General features: G+C 38.4%; 1 long non-coding RNA gene and 1 other non-coding gene across 6 annotated transcripts in view; both read left to right on the forward strand.

The window, feature by feature from the left end:
* The window catches only part of LOC108401136 (uncharacterized), a 230,973-nt gene that overhangs the window by 39,729 nt on the left and 164,744 nt on the right, over positions 1-26,500 (forward strand). For 4 of the 5 annotated variants that reach the window (XR_001854083.3, XR_012131649.1, XR_012131651.1 and 1 more), the window contains exon 3: positions 14,323-14,459. This is a non-coding gene — a long non-coding RNA (uncharacterized lncRNA). Of the gene's footprint in view, positions 1-14,322; positions 14,460-17,808; positions 17,875-18,225; positions 18,354-26,500 lie in introns of all 5 variants that reach the window. The other variant, XR_012131648.1, reaches the window with a different exon arrangement.
* Positions 3,390-3,491, forward strand: LOC118972728 (U6 spliceosomal RNA). The gene has a single exon (XR_005061810.1). It is a non-coding gene; the product is annotated as a U6 spliceosomal RNA (small nuclear RNA).

The raw sequence follows: 26,500 nt of genomic DNA on the forward strand, positions 1-26,500 counted from the left end.
GAGAGACTCGAGAGAGTAGAAGTGGATGGCTTGTAAGAAAATAAATAGGTTTCTCCCATTTTATTTCTCTCTTTGCCTGATTGTGATTTCAAAGGTAGTCTGCCCTGAGATTTTCCCCTCAGAATTACAGACTAATTCTTAGACCTTGGTTCAACCCACTCAGGAGGTTTATGATAGTCTGTGTGTTGTTCAAGATGAATGATATTCATTTGTCTTCAACAACTGTCATTGTCTTAATTGTGTTGAACTTCATCTGAGCTCTGTGGTCCTGGAAAGCTACAACAGTTGGGACCACTCCTCACTCTTTTGTGTTTCAAGAATGAGTAAACATAAAAGATTACCCTATTGTCACATATATCTAGGTAAGATACATCTCTGTCCTTCCTCAATGACTCCCCTGTTTATCTGCCTCTATAAAACACGGGCCCAGTTGCCTTTTCCTTAAGATTTTCCTTATTAATGAAAGTTCTCCCTATTACAGTAGCCTGAATAAAACCATCTCCTTAATTGTCAGGTACGTTTTGTCATTCACACAAAGGTTTGAAATAAAAATTGTGGTCGTGAAGAAATGTGGTTTTAAAGAGTAGGATAGTTATAGCTCTGCTTAACGAGAAGGCAGCCCTCTAGATTAAAAAATGCTAAATCACCTTTACTTAATTTACCTTTGTTGAACACTTTTTTGGGCTATAGGATCTGTACCTAACAAGGAAGGGTAGCAGTTAAAATACAATATTAGTATATCTGAAATAAAGTAAATCTGGGTATCCCAAATGCTGTTTATGTATCTGAGATTTTTTGAAAATTGTTGTTTTAGTAACAAATCAAGCACAAAACTTATTAAAAATCATACATAAGCTAGGTGTCATTATGTCCTAACCAATCCTGTGCTATCTTGATAATTGCCTGCTGTAAGACATTATATCAGAAATTGTAACTGGAGCTGATTAATTGTTTTCAGACATTCAAATTAAATTCCACTAAAAATCCACTCGGAATTGGAGCATATGAAGAACTGTCAATAGATGGGAAACAAGTATGGCCAGAATGTCCAGATGTGTTTGATCACCCTGAGAGTTACCACACAGACCTTCTTGCCTCATCATTGTTATTAATAAAATAATTCATGCTGCCTGCTTTTATTTGAATTTCTGATCATGTGACCATGTATAGAAAAAACATGTTTTTGAACTAAGATAGTAGCCAACAGATGTGAATCAGAGCCAGATGGAGGTGCTAAATCTGAAGTTCTGTGGACTGGCACTGCTTACTGTGTGATTCCGGCAAGATAAATAACCCTATCCAAGCTCTTTTAGACATCCTCCCAAGGCAACACAAGAAACTGAAGAGCAATGGTAACTTACCAAGTAGTGGGAAGGCTAGAAATAGGGTGAGCTTAGTGCCATTTTTGCATATGTCCCAAAGGTGGAACATGAAATACGTAGATCTGGAAGGCACCAAATGTTTGCTGATAGCTACTACTGCCATTGTCTTCTCTAAAGAGATTAAGGAATGATTTGAATAGTGGGAGGCAGCCTCCAGATTTGCAGAGGCAGTGAGTGACAGGGTGGCCAGGAAGCTTCTCAGCTCCAGTGAAACTAAACTGAATCTTTGAATTTGAGTGAAAACGAAAGGATTATTTGAGATACATCTAAAAGGTAAGCAAAAAAATTTAATGTACCCATTCTTGAACAAGGGCTGGAATCAGTTTATGGGAAAATCATTTCAATTGCTTCAACAGAGTGAAGGAAAATGTATATAGTACAACATGGGGAAAAAAATGATGTCAAAAGATGTTAATGAAGCAGTACAACTTCAGTGTGCTAATTGGTGTTTAAATAGGAAAAAGTGCAGTGTTGTTGAGGGGTTGAGACAGGAGGAATCAGACAGGAATGAAGAAATAAGAAAGGATTCTACACTCTTGGGGTCTGCAACTTTAGCCTATTTCTTTTCTAGTAATCATTTTTCTTTACACTTAAAATAGTAGAATTAGCCTTTTATGCTTACCATTGAATTTTCTGTATTCATAATGCTCTGGCCAACTCTTGCAGAGAAGACTTAAATCTAGATCATACTTTTCACTAAATTATACTTTTCAGTTTGTGGAAATGGGTGAAACAGAATAGAACCAGTATACTAAATGCTTTTTAAATTGAAATATATTCTCAAGAGCCAGAAGAATTCATATGATAGGGTTTTCTTATCTGCACTTATTTCCCTTAAACCTTATAGACTAAAGGATACATTTTTTATTGCAAATATATTTATGTAGATATATATTTTTTATTATACTTTATTAAGTAACTTAGATTTAAAATATTTTTGTCTATATCTGTTTTATGTAATAATCGCATAGAAGGCATTTAAAATCACTTAATAGGATTTGTCCTTTGGATTTGTCTAAACTTATAAAGCAATTCTTAAACTACAGTAACTGTGACTATTTAAAAAACCATTTCTCCAAACAGTATAATTAGTCTGTTATGTTATGTTGTATTTGTCCCTATGTCAATAACAAAAACTAGTCTGAACTAGTCTGTAAGTCCAAAATATGGAAATGTTTATCTCAAATATCCAGTTACAAGGCATTTGCTGTAGTAGAACATTATTTTTTCCACATCTATCCTTTCAATTTAGTGTATCTATTAGGATATAGTTAAGTTTGGTAAAGTGCTTTACTAAACGTAGTTTAGAGATATCTTAAGTTAATTAGGAAAAGTTAATACCTACTTGTATTTTGTACTTTTTTAGTCTATTCTATTTTACTTGTTAAGTTCTATTTAAATTTGGCATAAGTATAGCCCGAGCCTGTATTGCTTTGGGCTGTATCTTTAGCATCTAACTCAGGACTTGGCTCTCGGGCACCTGAAAAATACTTGGCAAATGAGTATTTCCAAAACAGGAAAGGGTATAAAAATAATATCTTGAAAGCCTTTGGAAGACAGGAATCTTGTCTTTTTCTTTTTTCTTCCCACCATCTCTCCTCCCTCTATCTTCCCTCCTCTGTCCCCCTCTCCCTTTCTTCCTTCCTTTTTTTTAAGTATATGTATTAGGTGACTAGGAATTCAGTTAAAATAATATTGTGAATGAAATTCCTATCCACATAATATAAACTTTGACTATATTTTTACATTATCTGATTTTTAAAAAATCAGAGAAATTAAGGCATTTCACTTAATGTTAGTAGAATTTTAAAAATTTAAGAAATACAGAGCAACCAAATCAGAGGAAATTAGTAGATACATTTCCAAAACCAATGTTCAGTCATTTTTCTGTTTTTTCCCTCCCTTCCTCTGACATAGTTCTACCCTCTAGCTGGAAAATAGTCAGTTGACTTTTTAAAGTCTGCGGTGAGAATAGTCACACTTACTTGTATTTAAAATAACATTCAGTGCTTGCCTTGGCAGCACAATACTAAAATTGCAATGATACAAAGATTAGCATGGTCCCTATGCAAGGATGACACACAAATTTGTAAGCATTCCATATTTTTTAGAGAATGCAACCAATAATATTGTAGTATCTTGGTAAGATAATGGGGTAAATACACCTATTGTGGCCAGCATTAGCAATGTACAATTATCCAGTCACTGTGTTGTACATCTGAAACCAACATAATGTATATCAATTTTATTGCAATAAAAAAATAAAATAACATTCAATTTACTAAGTTGAAAACTTCAAATGTGAGTATGAATTTCACATTTTCGTTTTCCCCAAGTACTTTAAACAACCAATTTAGAAAAGCTTACAAGCCTAACAAATCTTTGTAAGCATTTAAATGCTACTTACAAATTTGGTAAGTATAAGTTTGGTGGTTTATTATTGGATTTTCTTTTAAAATTTGAAATAATGTTTATGTCCAAATTAATGTACATTTTTTGAATTAAAAAATCACAAGTCTTAATATCAAATTCATTTATGCAATTTAAATTAAATGCATAAATCTAACACTGAATTTGTTAGATCATCAGGATGCATGCCCCAGTACTACCCATGCCTGAGATGGATATTTAGGACTTGGGAACTTTACAGTTACATATACCCAAGGGACTTGCATACTACTTATAGGATGATTTCCTCTAAAGCCCAAGGTTAAAACTGATTTTTACTTTAATGTGACTTTGATACCTATACCATTTTTTGCCACCTTGTTCTTTGAATTGGTAGTCTATGTCACACCTTTTAAATGTCATGTTTATATTGTTGAGATTCTACATTCCTCTCAGAATTACAGCAGATTTCATTACTACCTGATTTGGCAACAAATCTATTATGTTATTTTTTATGTGTCTTATTGACTACTTTCTATAGTCACTTGTCCCGACCTGCAGGACTATCAATGGGGGTCGACGACCTGGAGGGGAGAATTGAAAAAAAAAAAAAAAGAGAGAGGCAAGGGACACAAAGAACGACCAGCAAGACAGGATGTCTGATCAAGCTGGCACAGTTTATTGTTTGCAGGCTCAATTTATACAGGTTAGCAAGTAAGGGGTGGGTCAGGAGATAATTGGACCTTAGGTGGCACCGGCAGGGAGGTATAGAGGGGTGATTGGGTCTTGGTTGGCGCCGGCGGGAACAGAGGACCCGGAAGAGAAGTGGGGAGTTCACCATTTTGGGGGTGGGGGCCCTTGGGAGGGAGGTTTTAAGGGAGGGGTTTTCCCCTGGGGCAGAGGGTGTTTCTTGATTAACAAAGGACAGAAAAAGCACATGTTGCGAGGTAGCCTAACCACTGGCCCTAACCTAGAAAAGCACATGTTGCGAGGTAACCTAACCACTAGCTCTAACCTAGGAGTTCACTAAATGTGTTTCTTGGTAATAGGGGAAAACTTGTTTCTAACGCGTGGATGGATTCATTGTTGCTGACTTTACAGGAAAGACTTTACTCAAACGTTGCTGTTGTCTTAAGGCTTTTGTGACCGAGTCTGCCTAAAGGCCCACAGGTTTGCTCCCAACATCTCCCCCGTTTTTCTTATATTGGAACAGCCAGCCTAGCTCTGGCTGGGTCAAGGCCTGTGCCTGTCTTAGGTTGTACAGCTGAAGGAAATCCTTACCCGTCATGGGGCTTTAGTCTTCTAGTGACTATACCCTGTCTTAGGTTGGTATTCCCTATACAACCATATCTTACCCGTCATTGGCTACCAGTCTTGACTTGATTCGTTGTAAGAATTAATATTTTTCAGTGAGAATTCTGTAAAGCTGAGCACTCCAAAAAAAAGGGGGGGTACAGGGGTCTGATCCTCAGTGGGTACCTGGCATATAGGTACTTGGTGTGCGAGGAGAACTCCTTTAGTCTTACAGACTGTGCTGAAGAGAAGGGAGTTGCTTAATTATGCATGACATGTCCTTATTTTTTGAGGAGAGGAAGATGCTGGACACAAACCTCTATGCAATCAGACATGTCCCTCAAGGCAGGTTTTTCGCTGCTGTTACCCTGGGTACTCAGCCAGCTTACTCAAGGACTCTTAGAAGAGTCATACTGACGTTCATATCTGCTGGAGGAGGGAGCTTCCTCATCATCGCTATCACAAGCAAGTCTGTGATAGTGGACTTGAATAGGCTTGCCAACAAGGGTGTCTATTTGCTTTTTTACAAGGCTCGTCAAATGTTTAAGAGCCCAAGGGCCAAAAGACAAGAGCAATATTAATCCTATGAGGGGGCCTAAGATAGAGGGCAAAAGAGTAGTGAGCCATGGAGAGGTAGAGAACCAATTTTTATACCAACTTTCACTCTGCTCTCTTTCTATTCTTCTTTTCTCTAACCCTTCTCTGACCCTTCTCATACTATCTCTAACAACCCCTGTTTTGTCAGTATAGAAACAACACTCTTCTTTTGGGTGGCGCAAAGCCTGCCCTGCTGCAGAAAGAGCAGATCTAGCCCCCTGCGGTTTTGGAGAACTACTTCAGCAAGGGACGAGATCGAATCTGTCAGGTCAGAGATTCCTTTTTGCAATTCTTGGATATCTTGGTTATCTTTGTCTATAGTGGCACTGAGTTCGTGATAGCGAGAGTTAGAAAGAATTAGGGAAGAGATGCCTGTGCCGGCACCTACTGCCCCTAGGCCAAGCAAAACAGCAATAGTAACAGCAGTAATGGGTTCTCGGCGGGAGCGTTTAGGGAGGGAAGGGTCTGAAGATTGTTCCCAGATATGGAAGAACTCGTCAGACCGGTAGTAAATAAGCCTGGGTATAACTTTTACGGGAACACAAAAGCCATGTTCTTGTAATACGGGGTTGTAGACACAGGGGGTGAGTCCATCTAAGCAGGCCCACCAGGTGTCATTGGGGGGAACACTCTTAGGAGGAGGTTTTGGGATGTAAGTTATGTGAGTCAATTTGGAGAGCTCTTGATCTAAATCACAGATGGCCTGCAGGAGTTGAATCTGCTCTTTTCTGTTTTTGACCATGTGCCTGAGGACTGAGAGGTCATTTGTCATATGTAGACACTCGCGGGAGAGAGTTGATAAGATAGGAAACACTTGGTCAAGAACAGAGAAATAATAAGGTGGCGGTGGGAGGAAGGGAGGCAGGCTTACAGTTGGAGGGCGGGGTGTGGTGGCAGGAACAATAGCAGGGCCTTTAGATGGCCAGTCAGGATTATTATGGCGCGCTGCCCCTTCCTCTAGAGTGGCCTCATCAGTGGGACTAAGGGGCTCATCAGGGTTTAGGTCGATGAGATAGGGTAAATACTTGGGGGAGGAATAACAGGATCAGCAGAACTATCAAGGGGAGGGGACGGAGAAAGAGACTCAATTGTTGGCAAGGGTGGGAGTTCGTTTGAGTCCTGGGAAGGGTTTATAGCGGGATCTGAAGGATGTGTTTTAAAAGAAGGGGAAGCTAGCCGGGAGGCTTCAGAAGAGGGACGAGAACGGGATTTCAAGGTTTTTTCTCCCTCAATAAAATCTTTCTGTAAATCGGGCCATTCGCGATGAACACGCAGGATATCATTAATGCGATTCCAATAGCTAAATGCTGACACAGGTACTTTTTCTGGACCAAAAACTCTGTAATAGTCTTGAAGGCAATCGCCCACACGTTGCCATTTTTTTTCACTAATGGTCCCTTCTTGAGGGAGCCAAGGACAGACATCTTCTAGAAATACAAAAAAACGTTTCAAATCTTTTTTCTTAACCCTTGTTCCTCGTGTCCTGAGGGACTCCTTGAGTCCAGCTATAAATAATTCTTCTCGGGAGGATTCTTGCCCCATAATAACTTACCGTCCTACTTCGTCGCCGGGAAAATACACTCGAGTCTGTCTCACGCCGGGTTCAGAATGTGGTGACTCAGGCGAGGGTCTCGCTGCAGACACCTCCTTTCATGGGGGGCATACCCGGGTGGGCCCACCCTCCCACCCTCCTGGGGGCGACGTTCTCTCCTCTTCGGTCTGTTGGGCCTAGGAGGCCCCACGTTGGGCGCCAGTTGTCCCGACCTGCAGGACTGTCAACGGGGGTCGACGACCTGGAGGGGAGAATTGAAAAAAATAAAAGAGAGAGTCAAGGGACACAAAGAACGACCAGCAAGACAGGATGTCTGATCAAGCTGGCACAGTTTATTGTTTGCAGGCTCAATTTATACAGGTTAGCAATTAAGGGGTGGGTCAGGAGATAATTGGACCTTAGGTGGCACCGGCAGGGAGGTATAGAGGGGTGATTGGGTCTTGGTTGGCGCCGGCGGGAACGGAGGACCCAGAATAGAAGCGGGGAGTTCACCATTTTGGGGGTGGGGGCCCTTGGGAGGGAGGTTTTAAGGGAGGGGCTTTCCCCTGGGGCAGAGGGTGTTTCTTGATTAACAAAGGACAGAAAAAGCACATGTTGCGAGGTAGCCTAACCACTAGCTCTAACCTAGAAAAGGACATGTTGTGAGGTAACCTAACCACTAGCTCTAACCTAGGAGTTCACTAAATGCGTTTCTTGGTAATAGGAGAAAACTTGTTTCTAACGCATGGATGGATTCATTGTTGCTGACTTTACAGGAAAGACTTTACTCAAACATTGCTGTTGTCTTAAGGCTTTTGTGACCAAGTCTGCCTAAAGGCCCACAGGTTTGCTCCCAACAGTCACTTAATGACAAAAATCAGTTATTAGTTTATGTGTTTATTAATTCCTAAGTACCAGTAGAATGACCTGCTGTGCCTTCCAGAAACAAAGATCTGGAAGAATTTATTCATTGCTTTCTGTAGTTGCAGCAAGAAATGAGTAGGGATTGTACGATCTGATGTCTGATTTCCAGCAACATCTTTTCTCAACCTTTTGAGACTTCTCCCTCTTGCCAAGTGCATGGTTAGGAATCTTTTGGTTAAATGTTCATTTTTTTTTTCTTCCCTAGAGATATTCCTTGTAACAGAAGTGTTAGTTGCCTAACCAGCACTCTTTTTTTCTCTTTTTTTTTCTAATTCTTTTTCCTAATATAGTGGTTCTGAATACAATTTCAAGAAACCAGAGATCTGATTACCAAAGTTGAGGGTCATCATAGGCAATATACAATTGGAGGAGCAGACAGATAATTTTCAGACTAAGGAAAATCTTATTTTTAAGAGTTTTCCATCTCTTAATTTCATTCCATTTGAAGAAGACAGATTTAAGGTGATTACAATCTACTGAATAATTTGGGTTCAGTAGAAATTAATGCTGATCTTTATGTTGTTTTGAAGAGCAAGTGGGATAATTCTTCTGTGCGTGCTTTGTAAATTATAAAGCGGTATGACATTTGTAAGATGTTATTTAAATCTAACATCTACTGTGCATATACCATAGGCTAGGCATTGTGCAGGGGTTTAATAAAGTTTATAATGTTAAATTCTATAGTTGTCAAATCTAGTAGCTTAGTGTAGATCCCTGGGGATGTACATAATTAGAGATTCATACACTATCCATTTACAAATTATGGATCAGAAGATGTGTTATCATATTTGGACATTTACATTATCCCAATCTTGAAAGAGGATTCTAACAGAAGTTTTAGAACCACTGATTTAGTCTTTAGAATAACCCTGTGAGGTAATTACTAATTACTGTTAGGCTGGAGGAAGGAAAAACAAGGACATACAAACAGAACAGAGATACCATAAAAGGAGAACAGACAAGACCCCAAGATCCATGCCTTATATGGAAAGGGGACAGCTCTTCCTGAATTCTATCCTTCTGATGTGCCAACTAAGACCCAGATGTCAGCCTCCTCCCTCTTGGAAGGAGAAAAAGTTTCTATTTGTCTATTGTGTCACCTTTAGCCAATCATACCTCTCCATGCCCCCTAAGATAGCTTGCCCACTCCTCCCCCCCCAACCCCTTATAAGCCCCCACCTCTCTGACAGGGTGTGACTTCCCTGGCCTGTAATACCCAGACCTGGGAACATTACCTGGGAATTGCACTCAAATAAACTGCCTGGCCCTTTGTTGCCTCTCATTGCCTACTTATTTCAGCTAGAATTTATCCTACATTTGGTGCTGAAACCCAGAAAGGAGCATGAGCGTGGGGCCCCAACTGGCCACCAGTGGCCCTGCCCCCTCCTTCCCCGACCCGGGACCTCAGCCTGCTCTCCGCTGCATGGACTATTTTCTGGTGAGTCCCTCAGTTTCCCCCGGTCTGTTTCCCTTCCTAACTCTGTTTCACCTGGTCCATTAGAAATCATAGCTATGTCCAGGTTGGGGCATCTGGCCCCTTGGGCATCCAGCCCACCCTCTGTGGGCATCTGGCCTGCCCCTGGCCCTGCGGTGCAGGAGACATCCCTAACCCAGGCCTCAGGATGTCTGTGGGCATCCGGCCCACCCCTGGCCCTGCGGTACGGGAGACGTCCCTCACCCAGGCTCCCAGAACGTCTCCCCTGACTTGGCGCGCTTGGGACGCTGGGCGCTCCTCTCAGCGAGATTAGTTAGGAAGTTGGCACATACATGAGGAACCAGCCCTTAAAAGCAGAGTCTCAAACCCCATTGCAGTGTCTCATTTCTAATTTGGCTACTCTATATTTGTCCCAGGAAGTTCGCGAAGAGAAGCTAGTCTTTCTTTGCTCTGAGGCCGGGCCTCAGTATCCCTTGGACAATCAATCTCGCTGGCCCCCTGAGGGAACTTTCAATTTTGGCCTCCTCACCAACTTGATTAATTATTGCCACTGGAGCGGAGAGTAGAGTGAAGTCCCATATGTGCAGGCTTTTTGGACTTTGCACTCCCGTCCAGACCTTTATGTTGTGTTCAATGACTCAGGTTCTCCTGGCCCGATCTCCAGTTAAAGATTGTCAGCCTCTTACTCTGCCCAGTCCTTCCTCCTTTTCAGATCTTTCAGAAGACCTCGATCGCCTGCCTCCCTCAGCTCGCGATCTCCTCCCCCTCTCTCCACCACCATCTTTAAGTCCTTTGTCTTCACACGTGTCGCCTCCATCTTAAAGTCCTACATTCTCAACCATGCCGTTGTCCTGCTCTCCTCTTCTGGTGGCTGCACCACCCCCTCCCCCTCTCCTTCTGCTTTCACGGCCCTCTTCCCCCACCACCTCCCACCCTCTGGTTCCAGAAGCCACAGACAGGAAGCTGAAGAGAGGGAAGGCAATTGGATATCAGTAACTCAAGTCTTTATATCGGTTTGTCTGTCTGTGTATATGTTTTTGTGTGTGGGGTGTTGCTGACTGTAGTTGTGTCTCAGTTTGTATGTTTGTTTGTCTAGGTGTGTGGATGAAAAATATTTTCCTACCTCCGGATGGTATTAATAAAAATTGATTTAAAAACAAGTGCTTGTGAAAATTGGGCATTCTAAAACTTCCAGAAAATCTGATAAAAAATGTTAAGCATTAATGCTAATTTGGGTTTGGCTGAGGCGGGCATGTTCTTGTGGTTATCAGCTGCCTAAGTTTATCTAAGGTCATTTAAGTTAATGTTATCTGCTAAATCTTTTAAGAATAAAATGTTCAAAGGCTCGGCTTTGTCTAATATTCAGTAGAAGTCTTGTAAGTAATCTAACATAGTTGTTAAAAATAAGTGAACTAAGTAAGTGTGGCAAGTGAACACCTTTTTAATTGTGTGTTACAGTGTGTATACCTACCTGCAGCCTGAGAATCTTTGTTTTGCTAAGTTAAGAAGATATACTTTGTGTGTAGTGAGAGATTGTGCTGTAAAGCTCATAGTTACAGAAATTATAAAATGTTCATAAATTTGTCAATCTAAAGAATGCTGGTGTAACAGTTGACAATAGCCTGCTTCTCAGTGTTCACTAAAAATTAAGGTACCTAATGGTTTTAAGTTCTAATTAAAACTACTTAAAGTAATAAGGAAAACATTTCTGCATCCTAAAGAATATGTCTTTTGATAAAAGAAAATAACTTTGTTCTAAAGTACAGCTGTTTTTACAGAGAGAACTGTAAATGAAAAAAAAAAGGGTATAAAAAGTTTGTAGAAGAATTTAACATAGTTATGCTATATAAAATTAAAGCAAATGAGTCTCGGTATCAAGTACACAGCAAAATTAGAATTTTATTTCCAGTTAAAAAGGACAAAGTTTTATTAACTGTTAGTCTGCTCTTAATATTGAAAGACTGCAATGGGTTCTCTAATTGTTTAATCAAAGCAGTTTCTCATGCTTACAGTCTCAATAAGTTGTCCGAGTATTTAAGAAAATGAGATCTTAATATTAAAAAGACTAAAAGCTAAACTTTGCTAACAACTGTGTAACCTTCTTTATTTGCCTTTGAAGTATTTTTTTGTCATTCTAGTTAAATAGGTAAGTATTGCTTCATGGCAACCTATAATCCTATTTAAGCAAGTGCCAAAGAAACTTTCTTCTGACAACGTCCCAAAATCAAATTCAAAAAAGTACTTTTACCTCTAGTTAACTCTGATATTTTCCAAAGGGCCCCTGGAACATGTCAGAGGAACATTTTCTCATTGGAAAATATATTTAGCTAATCTGGCTTATTTATCTGATATATATTTACCTAAAAAGCACTGTCAAAAAGAATGATGCTAAACTTTGTTACTGAATGTTTTGTGTTACAGAAATATCCAAATTTCCTTATGACAACTGTCTTACAGTAAGCTCTCATCAGATCTTTAACCATTGTCATTTGTAAGTCTTTTGTCATCTATACTCATTGTTTATTACTCCTAAACTAGTAAAAAACTAGATTTCAGCAGAACAGGTATTAGTTACATAAGATTAAGTAAACTAAGGAAGATGATTTTGTAGCTTTTTGTTTCAAATGTTGTTGATAAAGTGTTTTAAGCTTTTTCTCTTAAGTTGACAACAGTTTAGTAAATGACTGCCTTTGTAAGCAGAATTGAATCTTTATGTTTCTCTCTACCTGATCCCTCCAGAATTTAAAAACTCTCGGTGACTATTTTTATATTTCATGGCAGTATGTTTATTTGCACAAGTTCAATAAGAATCTGCTTTCCTTGTAAAAAGACCAATTAAAAACACTGGTTACATTACCAAGGCTTTGACTGGAATGTCATACCTGAGAGACATGTGTAAACTCAGATATGAACAGGCAGCTTTAAGGAACTAAGATTGATTTTATAAAGCCAACAAAGCCCCTTAGAAGAACTAGCCCGGTACCTTGCTTACAGAGTTTCCAGCAGCCTTACCAGGTGAGTAAAGAAGGTCACTTCCTGGCAAGTGCAGGAACCTCAGGAATGTCTTGAGAACCTCAAGAAGAGAGGAATTCACCCAAATGTACAGGTACTTCAGGCATAACCTGATAGCAAGTCTGGCTTGGCTTTCTGGCCTCAAGAAGCCTTTAAAAGTCCAATCTGAAATTCCTTATAAAAAGTTCCAGCAAATCATATTTAAAAAAGCCTATGTAATCAATTGCTCTTCTTGCTGCACTTATGCAAATAATCAAGCCAACTGTTAATTATTTTCTTAATCTGGCTACTTCTAATAAAAATGAAGGTAATTTTAGAGAAAAGTATTATTTCAATAATGCAGTCTTATCTATACTAAATCCTAATACTAGTCATTGAAATGTAAACTTGATCCAGAATTCCAGTCCCCCATAATGGCCTGGCTAATGCCCCTACTGAGCCCCTTAATAACAGTTTGTAATTTACTCTTAGTTGCCCCTTATGTCCTCAAGTTCCTCCAACAGCGGCTAACCCAGATGACCCAGGTTGCCACCAACCAGATGTTACTTCACCATTATGCGCCTCTTCCCACTGAACCCCCTCCTTCGGCCTATTACCAGCCCCAAATCCCCATGACGCCCCTTGTCAGCTGGAAGTAGTCAGATCAAGTCGTCGCTCATTATGACCAAAAGGCTGGAATGTTAGGCTGGAGGAAGGAACAACAAGGACATGCAAACAGAACAGAGAGATACCATAAAAGGAGAACAGACCAGACCCCAAGGTCTGTGCCTTATATGGAAAGGGGACAGCTCTTCCTGAATTCCATCCTTCTGATGTGCCAACTAAGACCCGTATATCAGCCTCCTCCCTCTTGGGAGGAAAAAAGTTTCTAGTTGTCTATTATGTCACCTTTAGCCGATCATACCTCTCCATGCCCCCTAAGATAGCTTGCCCACTCCTCCCCTCCTAACCCCTTATAAGCCCCCACCTCCCTGACCAGGTGTGACTTCCCCGGCCTGTAATACCCAGACCTGGGAACATCATCTGGGAATTGCTCTCAAATAAACTGCCTGGCTCTTTGTTGCCTCTTGTTGCTTGCTTATTTCGGCTAGAATTTATCTTACAATTACTATTACCATTTTTTTCCTTCACTGAAGAGCTCCAATGAACTACAAAAAATTAAGGTTTTTTTCCTTTCTCTGAAAATTCCTATTACTGATAAGTCAGAATAATACATTTTTACTAGGTAATGGAATGAAGCTCTTTGCCCTCAAAGAGCTTATAGTCTAGTGAAAAACTAATGTAAGGAAATAATTATATTAAAGTGGAATAAGGGATATGGAAGAGGCAAGTTTTAGCTAAAGCATTTGTGCAAAAAGGGAATAATCATCTCAGCTTGGGAAGAGTACAGGTAAGGGAAATCTTAACAGAAAGATGAGAACCATCCAAATACATGCAGAGGCAAGGACATATGAATTGAACCAGCACAGCATACTGAAAGAATAATGAGAGTTTAATTTGGCTGTGGGTTAGAACATTTTGTTGAAAGCATGGAATTCAGAATCTGACAAACAGTTCAGATTCTGACTCTGCCACTTACTAGCTAAGTGACCTTGGGTAAATTTCACTTAGTGGTATGGTCTGAATATGTGTGTCCCTTCAGATTCATATGTTGAAATCCTAACCACCAAAGGTGATGGTTATTAGTAGGCTGGGCCTTTGGGGGGATGATTAGGTCATTAAGGTAGAACCCTCTCATAAAATATGGTGTTCTTTTATAGGGCTCTTATAAAAGAAATCCTACAACTTCCCAGCCCCTTCTACCATGTGAGGGTATAACAAGAAATCTGCTGCCTGGGAGAAAACCATTACCAGATCATGCTGGCACCCTGATCTTGGACTTGTAGCCTCCAGAAATGTAAGAAATAAATTTCTGTTGTTTATAAGCTATCCAGTCTGTGGTATTTTGTGATAGTAGCCCAAACTAGGACACTTAGCTTCCCTGAATCTCTGATATCTCAGCTAAGATAAAAAAAAGTCTGTCTTTCAGATTATATGTCAAGGTTAATGGAAATTTATTATAAATTAACATATTAATTTATTTTAACTTTAATATTCTACTACTACTTCTCCTCCTATTACTATCAATCCTCTTAATGGAAAGCATTTGGGTTTTATTACCACAGTCAGCTCTTGGTCATCCACTAAAATAGGAGGAAGATTGTGAACAGATTTGCCTTCTACGAAGACTACATTGTCACTAGAATAAGGATGTATATGAGGACACGGGAGGCAAAGAGTTCACCTCCTCGCTATTTCATAATAATGTTATTAGTAAGGACAATAAAAATGGAGAAAAAGACTTAGAGGTATTTAGGGGATAGTTTAGCAGAATCAAATACAATTATTTTAAAGGCAAAAGTAAGCGTGAGATAAAAATTAAGGGCTAATTGTTCATAAATTAACTGCAAGGGAATTCTCTGCTATCACTTTAATTTCAGCAGGCTTTCAATGGTTTGAAAGGCCAGAGTTTATCATGTGAAAACAGAATTCTGAGACAGTACCTGATTAGTGAACGTTTATTAAGGTGGGCATGTAGGGAGCAGAAAGGTTCTAATTGACTGTCAGGTACATTGGCAGTTGTTAGTTGGCCATAAAGGGGCAAGCAGTTTGGGGTCATTTAAAAAGAGGGAAGATTAGCTGTTTAGTGTTGAGAGTGGAGGGTTTTCCATGGCTGGCCATTTCCTGGAGCAAGTTGGGGTTAATGGGGTGCTTTTTTATAGTCAAATTGTCATCTCATTGCGGTCCTTTTGGAGTGGCTGCCATACCAGGAAGTTTCTCATTTATTTAACCTCAAGATCAGAAAAAGGGTTCATTTCACCCTGGAGGAAAAATCCTCAAAAATTTTAGTAGATGCAAGAATCCAGCAAATATTGGGCATCATGGTATTATCATATCTGCTAACTCAGGGCATACATTTTTGGAAGGTTTTTAAGATAGCCACCATTTTCATCTGCATGCAGATGTACATTGCAGTTACATACTTATGGTTGAAAATTTCATTAAGATCACCTTGAAAATAAAGACAGAGTTTTATTTGAGCCAAATTATAGAACTTACACACCCAGGAAGACAGAACTCCTACAGGTAGGGTAGGGGATATGTTCCAAAGGACCCAAGTTATACAAAGGTTTTTTATCTTTGAGGACACAGGTAAGAAAGACAGAACTTCAAAGGGGTCCTTTTTATCTACATAAGATACGTCATACAAAGAAAAGAGTGGGAGGGGTTGCAATATACATCTTGGCACCCAAGGAAATTAAGGAGAAAGGCAAACATTCTTGCTTATCTTTTAGCAGGAATTTAGATGCCAATTGTTTAGCTTGTAACTTAATTAACAGATGGCATTTAGAGTTAAAATTTTCACAGATGGCCATCTTGAGATCCAGAGTTAATGAAACCTTCAGTATTTAAGCCTTAGAAATCTTTTTGTTGTCCCTAGTTGGTGGCCACCTTTTCTTTAATTCACATGTTGCAGCAGAATTCTCTAAATAACAAGTGTAACTGGGGGGAAAATATGTTCCCAGCCCAGGGCAAATTACCTTTGAAGCCAAAATCAGTCAAAGTGTTGGGGGAGAGAGGTGTTGTGTACAAAGAGTTGAAGGGCAGAGACACCATTACAAAGAATTGAAGGGCAGAGACACAGTAGTGAAGCAGAGTAAAAGTTACTTGGAGAGAAAGTGAGGTGACCACAGAGAGAGAGGAGTACCCTGAAAGGTTGGGAAAAGTTAAAGTTCTGCACTCAGAAAGTGCGGGTGACCTCAGAGAGAAGAGCATCCTGAAAGGTTGGGGGTTCCCCCTTTTAAGGAGTTTTCAGGAATGTGACAAAGGGCTAGGTGTGTGGACTTGTTAAGTGGTCTCAAGTATCTTTGATGAGACAGTAAGTTTCTTATCAGTCCTCTAGGTAATTCTGCAAAATTAGCTTAACACAAGAAATTTACTGCTTTGGTCCTCTCCCAGGATAGTAGCTCCCAGGTTTGGGAGCATATCAATCAAGACTGTCTGCCCCTCCTCCAAGGTGGGCAGTTATTTGTTTGCTAAAGAGTATGTTAAGAATCTTTCCTCTTAAACTTCCTGGGTTTTTTTCCAAAACGCAATTTTGGCTTTAAGTGGGATCTCCCTGTCTTTATTCTGCTATTTATATGTGGGCCTTTTAACAGGCTAGAGTGTATCTTACAATGATCTAATTGACACAATGAAGACATGGGCTGTGTTCAGATATTTTTCCTCATCTGGGAAATATTCAAACATTCAAGGCCTAGTTGCTCTTGACCTTAGGAGCTTCAACTGATTAACTCATTAACTCTGGGTCATTTCTGGATTTCTAGTTTTAACTGGTCAATGGAAACCTTTCTAGGGAGATTTACTGACCTTGTTCTCTTTCCACCCCACTCATATCTATTTTCCTGCCTAACAAAAGGGGGAAATAAAGGAGGAGAAATCCATTTATTGCCTACAAGCAGTTGTCTGCTCCTGTTCATGGACCAGCTGCTAAAAGGGACCCCACCCAACCTTTCCAGTCCAGATATGCCCTGGCTCTCCCTTGTAATCACCTATTGATAGGGAGATGGTACTTCTCTCCACCCCTTGGAAACACCTATTGATGTGGAGATGCGCTAAGGCCAGGCAAGAGATTCTGGAAATATTGCAATTTTACCCACAACAGGTAAGACCAATATCAGTCTTAAATAATTCATCATGTTCATTGTGGAGTTTTATGTTGAAACTTTAAGAGCAAAGAATATTTTCAGATCCAGGTTAGTAGCTTTCATGGTACACAAACTTCTGGATTAATATATTGTAAAAAGGAATGGAAAAGACCAGAGTGATTAAAAAAATATGCTTTGAAAAAAATTTTGGAACCTCCTTAATCTTACATGTGCTTCAGATTGCTTTCATGTATTTTGTCTAGGTAAAGCAAAATTTTCCATGAAAGAAATCTTGGCTGGAAAGTCTGCTGGGTAAATCACAATCTTCTAAAAGCTGCTGGAGATAAGGAAAAAATTTAGTAATGTAACTGCCCATCTAATTAAATCTGAGCACTATTAGCAATAATTTTTTTTGCTTTTCTTGGCAGAAGGTTTTCTCTTTCTCACTAATCCTATTTCAACTCATTTCAAGAAGATTCTTTAAGTTGGATAGACAAGAAAATGTTCTTTGCCTTCTTTATATAACTTAGAATCTCCTCTTAAATAAAATGCCTTAAGGAAGAAGAAATTGCAAAGAAGGTAGGAAGAGACATGAACAGAGCTAAAAGGACTTGGTTTTCACAGGTATATACATGAGAACCTTTACAGTCTAAGAACTTCTGGAGGGTGGGGTGGAGTCATCCTGGTATGAATGATGAAGGGATCCTGTCACTTTTGAGCCTGAGCATTTTTTACTTGTGGCTGTGCAACAAAGAGGCTATTGTGCTTCAAAACAGAAGCTCAAAACAATGGCAAGCAAATCAGGCAAAAGGGGCCAGAGAGGTGGTTGCATATTAAAAATTTCAGTAGCATTTTCAAGATAATTGGCTTAATTAAATGCGTAAACTAAGTTGTAATTTTAAGGACAGCACAATTAACAAAGATTTATTTTAAAGCTCTGTAAGTAGTTCTTTGTTCTTTCTTTCATGTAAATAGATCTCTGGAAATAACTAGGGCCAGAAAATGTTTGGATCAAGACTTTGTGAAACAAAGGCACCCTTGACTCCAGGGTGTTAAGAGGTTATTTGGAAATCAGGAGAATATAGTCACTCTGAATATGACAGGTAAGAACTAAATAAAATAAATTCTAAGAATATTAGTTTGTATTTTATATACTACTTCAGGTAAAGGCAGTTCAGTAAGTAATTAAAAGCTGGGCCTCTCTCTGGAGCCAGACTGCTGGGATTTGTTGCTCAGCTTTGCCATTGTGTGATTTTAATAGAACAAATAAAAACCACCTATAATCTTACTACTTAAGAAAATACAAGCTATTTACAGTAAGAGATGAAAGCAAACCTTGCTCCATTAACAAATCTACATTTGATTTGTATCCTTTTCAACATTTCTTCCAAAGTTATACACAGCAATATATAATGGAAACACCCATAATGCTAAGAAAATTGGTTTGCAATTTAAAAAACTCATTTAATCATCTAAAATGGACTATTTTCTGCATTTGTACATACAAATTTAATCTCATGAAAAAGATAACGATAGTATTTGTCTTATTGTTAGTCTATTTAATGAACATTTAGGCTTCCATTATTTTGCTTTATTGTGATAAAGTGAATACCCTTATATATGAATATTAACATTACTACTTCTCTAGGCTAGTTATAAACTTTGGTGATGAATCAGAGGTCATGCACATTTTAAATTTTATTTATTTTTTCTATTGAGATTAAATTGACATAAAACATGAATTATAGGTTTATGATTCACTGATTTGACATTTTCATGTATTGTAAAATGATCAGCACAAAAAGTCTGTTAATATTCACAACCACACGTAATTACAAGTTATTTTTCGTGTGACAAGAACTTTTAAGATTTACTCTAACAACTTTCAAAAATAGAATACAGCATCATTAACTATAGTCACCATGCTGTACATTACATCTCAGGACTTATTTTATTACTGAAAGTTTGTACCTTTTGACTGCCTTCATCCCTTTCATCTCTCCCCATTCCTTCCTTTGGCAGTCATCAGTTTGTCCTGTTCTCTGTATTTATCATTCTTTTTTGTTTTCTTTGTTAAGATTCCATATATAAGTGAGATCATAAGGTATTTGTTTTTCTCTGACATACTTCACTTTGCATAGTGCCTTCAAGGTCCATCTATGTTGTTGCAAATAACAGCATTTCATTTTTTATGGCTGAATAATATTCCACTGTGTGTATGTATACATATCACATAAGGTTGCTTGCATGTTGTGGTTATTACAAATAATGCTGCAATGAATACAGGGGTTCAAATATCTATTTGAGTTAGTGTTTCCATTTCCCTTGAGTAAATGCCTAGAAGTAGAATTGCTGGATCATGTAGTAGTTCTATTTTTGGCTTTTTGAGGAACCACCATATTGTTTTTCATAGTGGATGCACAAATTTATATCCCCACCAATAGTTCACAAGGGTTTGCTTTTCTCAGCATCCTCACCAACACTTATAATTTCTTGTCTTTTTGATAGTGGCCATTCTAACCCATGTGAGGTGAAATCTCATTGTGGATTTGATTTGCATTTCCCTGATGATTAGTGGTGTTGAGCACTTTTTAATGTACCTGTTGACCATCTATATGTGTTCTTTGGGAAAATGTCCATTCAAGCCCTCTGCCAGTTTTTTTTATTGGATTATTCATTTTTTTGCTTTTGAATTATATGAGTTCCTTGTATCTTTTGGATATTAACCCCTCATCAGATTCATGGTTTGAAAATATTTTCTATTAGTAGGTTGCCTTTCCATTTTGTTCATGGTTGCCTTTGCTATATAGAACACATTAACTTTTTTCCTTTTTTTATTAAAGTATCATTAATATACAATCTTATGTTTGTTTTATTAAAGTATCATTAATATACAATCTTATGTTTGTTTTATTAAAGTATCATTAATATACAATCTTATGTTGCAGTGGTTCAACAATCTCCATGATAAACTTATATTGTGATTGCAGATTATTGTGATTGAAAATTATTGTGTCCTTTTATCCCCCTTTGCCTACCACGACCCCCTGCACCTGCCACAACCCCTTCCCCTTGGTAACTACTAGTTACTTCTCAGTGTCTATGAGTCTATTGCTGTTTTGTTTCCTCTGTTTTGCTTTGTTTTTATAGTTCAGAAATAAGTGAAATCATATGGTACTTGTCTTTCTCCACCTTATTTCATTGAATATAATACCTTCTAGATTTATCCATATTGTTGCAAATGGCAGGATTTCCTTTCATGGCTGAATAATATTCCATTGTGCATATGTGCTACCTCTTCTTTATCCATTCATCTATTAATAGAAACTCAGATTGCTTCCATATCTAGGCTATTGCAAACAGTGTGGTGATAAAATTAGGGGTGTATGTATCTCTTCAAATTAGGGATTTTGTTTTCTTGTATTAATTCCGAGGAGTGGAATTCCTGGGTCAAATGGTATTTCTATTTTTAGCTTTTTGAGGAACCTCTATACTGCTTTCCATAGCAGTTGCATCAAATTGCAGGCCCACCAACAGTGCAGGAGGGTTCCTATTTCTTTGGATCCTCACCAGCATTTGTTGTTTCTTGTCTTTTGGACAGTGGTCATTATAACTGGTATAAGGTGATATCTCTTTGTGGTTTTAATCTGTATTTCCCTAATGATTAGAAGATGTGGAGCATCTTCTCATGTGCTTGTTGGCCATCTGTATTTCTTATTTGGAGAAGTGTCTGTTCAGGTCCTCTGCCCATTTTTTGATCAGGTTATTTGTGTTTTGGGTGTTGAGGTACATGAGTTCTTTATATATTTTGGATGCTAACCCCTTATCAGATGAATCATTTATGAATATATTCTCCCATGTTGTAAGATGTCTTTTTGCTCTGCTGATGGTGTCCTTTGCTGTATAGAAGCTTTTTAGTTTGATATAGGCCCTCTTGTTCATTTTTGGTTTTGTTTCTTGTGCCTGAGATGTGTTCAGGAAAAAGTTGTTCATGCTTATATTCAAGAGATTTTTGCCTATGTTTTCTTCTAAGAGTTTTATCATTTCCTGACTTACATTCAGGTCTTTGATCCATTTGGACTTTACTTTTGTGTGTGAAGTTAGACAATAATCCAGTTTCATTCTCTTACATGTAGCTGTTCAGTTTTCCCAATACCATATTGAAGAGGCTATCTTTTCCCCATTATATACTAATGGCTCCTTTATCATATATCAGTTGACCATATATGCATGGGTTTATAGCTGGACTCTTTATTCTGCTCCATTGATCTATGGGTCTGTTTTTATGCCAGTACCAAATTGTTTTGATTATGGTGGCTTTGTAGCTGAGCTTGAAATCAGAGAGCATAATCCCCCAGCTTTGTTCTCTCTCAGGATTGCTTTGGCTATTTGGGATCTTTTGTGGTTCCATATGAATTTTAAAACTATTTGTTCTAGTTCCTTGAAGAATGCTGTAGGTATTTTTGTAGGGATTACATTGAATATGTAAATTGCTCTTGGCAGGGTGGCCATTTTGACAATATTAATTCTTCCTATGCATGAACATGGGATGTTTTTCCATTTATTGGTGTCTTTTTAAATTTCTCTTATGAGTGTCTTGTAGTTTTCAGGGTACAGGTCTTTCACCTCCTTGGTAAGGTTTATTCCAAGGTATTTTATTGTTTATGATGCAGTTGTAAATGGAGTTGTTTTCCTGATTTATCTTTCTGCTAGTTTGTTGACAGTATATAGGAATGCAACAGATTTCTGTGTATTAATTTTGTATCCTGCAACTTAGTTGAATTTAGTTATTAGTTCTAGTAGTTTTTCGGTGGATTCTTTAGGGTTTTCAATGTACAATATCATGTCATCTGCAAATAGTGACAGTCTAACTTCTTCCTTACTAACGTGGGTGCCTTTTATTTCTTTGTGTTGTCTAATTGCTGTGGCTAGGACTTCCAATACTATATTGAATAAAAATGTTAAGAGTGGGCATCCTTGTCTTCTTCCCAGTCTTAAAGGAAAATCTTTCAGCTTTCACTATTAAGTACAATTTTGGCTATGGGTTTGTAGCATATGGCCTTTATTATGTTGTATTGATACATATGTTCTATACCCATTTTTTTGAGAGTTTTTATCGTGAATGGATGTTGAATTTTGTCAAATGCTTTTTCAGCATCTATTAAGATGATCATGTGATTTTTAATCTTTCTTTTGTTAATGTGATACATGATAGTGATTTAATTACAAATATTGTACCATCAACATCCTTGCATCCCTGAAATAAATTCCTTGGTCATGATGGATGATCTTTTTGATGTATTTTTGAATTCAGTTTGCTAATGTTTTGTTGAAAATATTTGGATCTATATTCATCAAGGATAGTGGTCTATAATTTTCTTTTTTTGTAGTGTCTATGTCTGGTTTTGGTACTAGGGTGATGCCAGCATTATAGAATGAGTTTGGAAATATTCCCTCTTCTACTTTTCAGAATATTTTTAGAAGGATGGGCATAAGCTCTTTTTAAAATGTATGTTTGGTAGAATTCAGCTGTGAAGCCATCTGGACTTGGTGTTTTGTTTTTTGAGAGTTTGTGTTTTGGGAGTCTTTTGAGTACCAATTCAACTGCATTGCTGGTAATTGGTCTGTTTAGATTTTCTGTTTCTTCATGGGTTAATCTTGGAAGTTTGTATTTTCCAGGAAGTTTTCCATTTCTTCTAGGTTGGCACATAATTTTTCATATAATAATTCTTTGTATTTCTGTGTTATCCATTGTGAGTATTTCTTCTTTGTTTCTGATTATTTTTATGCATGTACATTCTTTTTTTCTCACTAAGTCTGGCTAGGGGTTTATCTGTTTGTGTATTTTCTCAAAGATCCAGCTCCTGGTTTCATTGATTTTTTTTCTATTGTTTTTTTCTCGATTTTGTTTTTTTCTGCTCTGGTCTTTATTATATCCCTCTAACTAACTTTGGGCTTCATTTGTTCTTATTTTTCTAGTTTCTTTAGTTGTTATTGTGGAGTGTTTATTTGGGATTGTTCTTGTTTCTTGAAGTAAGCCTGTATTGCTATGAACTTTCTGCTTAGAACTGCTTTTGCTGCCTCCCACAGATTTTGGGCTGTTCTGTTTTTGTTTTCATTTGTCTCCATATATTGCTTGATTTCTGTTTTAATTTGTTCATTGATCCATTGATTATTTAGAAGCATGTTGTCTAGCCTCCATGTGTTTGTAGGTCTTTTTGTTTTCTTTGTGTAAATTATTTCTGGTTTCATACCATTGTGGTCTGATACAATTTCAATCTTTTTGAATTTATTGAGGCTCTTCTTGTGGTCTGGTATGTAATCTATTCTGGAGAATGTTCCATGTACACTTGAGAGAATGTGTATTATGCTCCTTTTGAATGGAGTGTTCTGTAGATATCTATTTGATCCAATGCATTGTTCAGTCTATTTGATCTAATGCATTGTTCAGTGCCTCTGTTTTCTTATTTATTTTCTGTTTGATCTGTCTATTGATTGAGTGGTGTGTTAATGTCTCCTAAAATAAATGTGTTGCAATTTGTTTCCACCTTTAATTCTGTTGGTATTTGTTACATATTTAGGTGCTTTTATGTTGGGTGCCTAGATATTTATGGTTATATCCTCTTGTTGGACTGATCCCTTTATCATCATGTAGTGTCCTTCTTTGTCTTTTGTTACTTCCTTTGTTTTGAAATCTGTTTTATCTAAGTACTGCTACTCCTGCTTTTTTCTCCCTATTATTTGCATGGAATATCTTTTTCCATCCCTTCACTTTTAGTCTGTGTATGTCTTTGAATATGAAAGGAGTCTCTTGTAGGCAGCATATAGATGACTCTTGTTTCCTTTCCCATTCTGTCACTCTATTTTGATGGTGCATTCAGTCCATTTATATTTAAGGTGATTACTGATAGATATGTGCTTATTACCATTTTATTAACCTTTTTATGCTGTTGTTTATAGTGCCTTTCTGTTCCTTTCTTTTTCTCTTATACTATTTTCTTGTTATTGATGGTTTTCTTTAGTGGTGTAATTGTATTTCTCTCTTCTTTTTTGTTCATTAACTTACGCGTTTTGTGTGTGTATATTTAATGTACACTTTAGTTTTGTGGTTACCAAAGTTTCAAGGACAGCTTCCTTACTATATAATAGTCTATCTTGAATTGCTGATTACTCTATTTCAAACACAATCTAAAGTTACTTTTGTTTCTTCTACTTCTTCCTCATCCAAACTACATATTAGATTTCATAAGCTGCACTTTTTGTGTTTGCCTTGACTGATTTTGTGTAGAGTTGATTTTGTTTCTTTTGTTTTAATTCCATACCTGCTTGGTAATTAATTGGTCTACTACCTTTACTGTGGGTTTATTTTCACTGGTGAAAGCTATTTAGCCTTAAGGTCATTTCTATCTCCAGCAGTCCCTTTAACATATCCTGTAAGGCTGGCTTAGTGGTAGCCAATTCTTTCTACTTTTGTTTATCTGTAATTGTTTAATACCTACTTCAAATTTAAATGATAATCTAGACTCAGTTGGAGGTCCTTCTGTTTCAGTACATTAAATATATCATGCCACTGCCTTCCAGGCTTGTAGAGTTTCTGTTGAGAAGTCTGTTGATAGCCTGTTGGGATTTCCTTTATAAGTAATCTTGTTCCTCTCTCTGGCTGCTTTCAACACTCTCTCCTTTCCTTTTCCTTGATGTTTTCCATTCTAATTATTATATGTCTTGGTGTTGTCTTCGTGGGGTTCCTCTTGTTAGGGGATCTCTGTGCTTCCATGACCTGAGTGTTTCGTTCCCCAAATCAGGGAAGTTGTCAACAGTTATTGCCTTAAAGAGAAGACTTTCTATCCCTTTGTCTTTCTCTTCTCCTTCTTTTACCCCATTATATGAATATTGTTTCATTTGGATTGGTCACATAGCTCTCTTAGCATTCTTTCATCCTAGATATCTTTTTAAATTTCTGTTCCTCAGTTTCTTTGTTCTCCTGTTCTTTAATTTTCATTTCATTTACTATCTCCTCTACATATTCTGATCTATTTTTAAATTCCTCCATTGTATGTTTCATTTCAGGTACTATATTCTTCCCCTCTGTGTTGCTCTTTTTTTATGTTCTCTATCTCTTTGTGAGAGTCCTCCCTGAGATCTTGAGTTCTTTTCTGTAAAGCTGTGAGCATGTTTATGACTTTCCTTTGAAATCTCTATCAGGAAAATCAGTGATCTCTGTTTCATTTAGCCCTCTTTCTGGGGTTCTGTCTTGTAATTTTTTTTTGGATCATATTCCTCTGCCTCCTCATTTGTCAAGGTTTCTTTATTTTTTCCTTTATATTAGATGGATCCACTATACTTTCTGGCCTATAGGGTAATAGCTTTATGAAGAAGGCATCATATGGTGACCAGAAGCTCAAGAGTCTTTACTCTTTAGTGCCTGGTTCTATTTTGTGGGGGCCCCAGTTGTTGGCATGCTGTGGGTGGGGCACCTTTCTCTCTGGATTCTGTAGTTGCCTAAATCTGGGCAGGCAGTTTGCTTCAGCTGCTGCCTTTGTGATCAGCTTAGGAGTCTGCCTGGCCTGAAGCAATGACAGGGCTGCAGGGGTAACGGGGTGGGCAGACTGAAGTGCAGGTTTGCCCTGGCCAGACACACAGCACCGGGTTTGGATACCTGCTGGGAAGAAGGAGCACTTGGGGCTGGTTCCTGCTGGCATCTCTCCAGATGGGCTGAAACAGAGCTGGGAGAATCTCCCTCTCCCTTCCAAGCAGCAAAGTCTGATGCTGCTGCTGGGCCAAATGGTATGGTTCTCCGCAATGCATACTGGGAGGTACCTCAAGGCTGTGTTGCCAGCAAGGAGGATGGAGCTTCCGGAGCTCCCAAGAATTTCCTATCTGTTGGGCTGAGGAAGGGCTGGGAAAGTATCCTCCACCTGCCCTTTCTCCTGAGAAGAGAGTTCCATCGAATACTTGCCCCTCTGGTACCCCTCCCACTGCTGGCAAGTCTTTCAAACTGCCACCTTTGCTTTGGATCTCAGGAATGGCCGAGTGTACCTTTTCTCCACACTGACTGGAGTCTCAGCATCCCAGAATGTTCCACCTGTCCCTGGTATCCAGCCTTGCTAATCACCAGAACCCAATGTAATGTGGGCTTGTGCTACCAGAGCAGATCTCCAGGGTGAGGTGTTCAGGGTCCTGGGCTCCTACCTCCTCCCCACTCCATTCCTCTTCTCCCACCTATAGGCTGGGGTGGGGAAGGGCATGGGTC

This window comes from Manis javanica, chromosome 5 (genome assembly GCF_040802235.1).
Source record: "Manis javanica isolate MJ-LG chromosome 5, MJ_LKY, whole genome shotgun sequence".
Taxonomy (NCBI): Eukaryota; Metazoa; Chordata; class Mammalia; order Pholidota; family Manidae; genus Manis; species Manis javanica.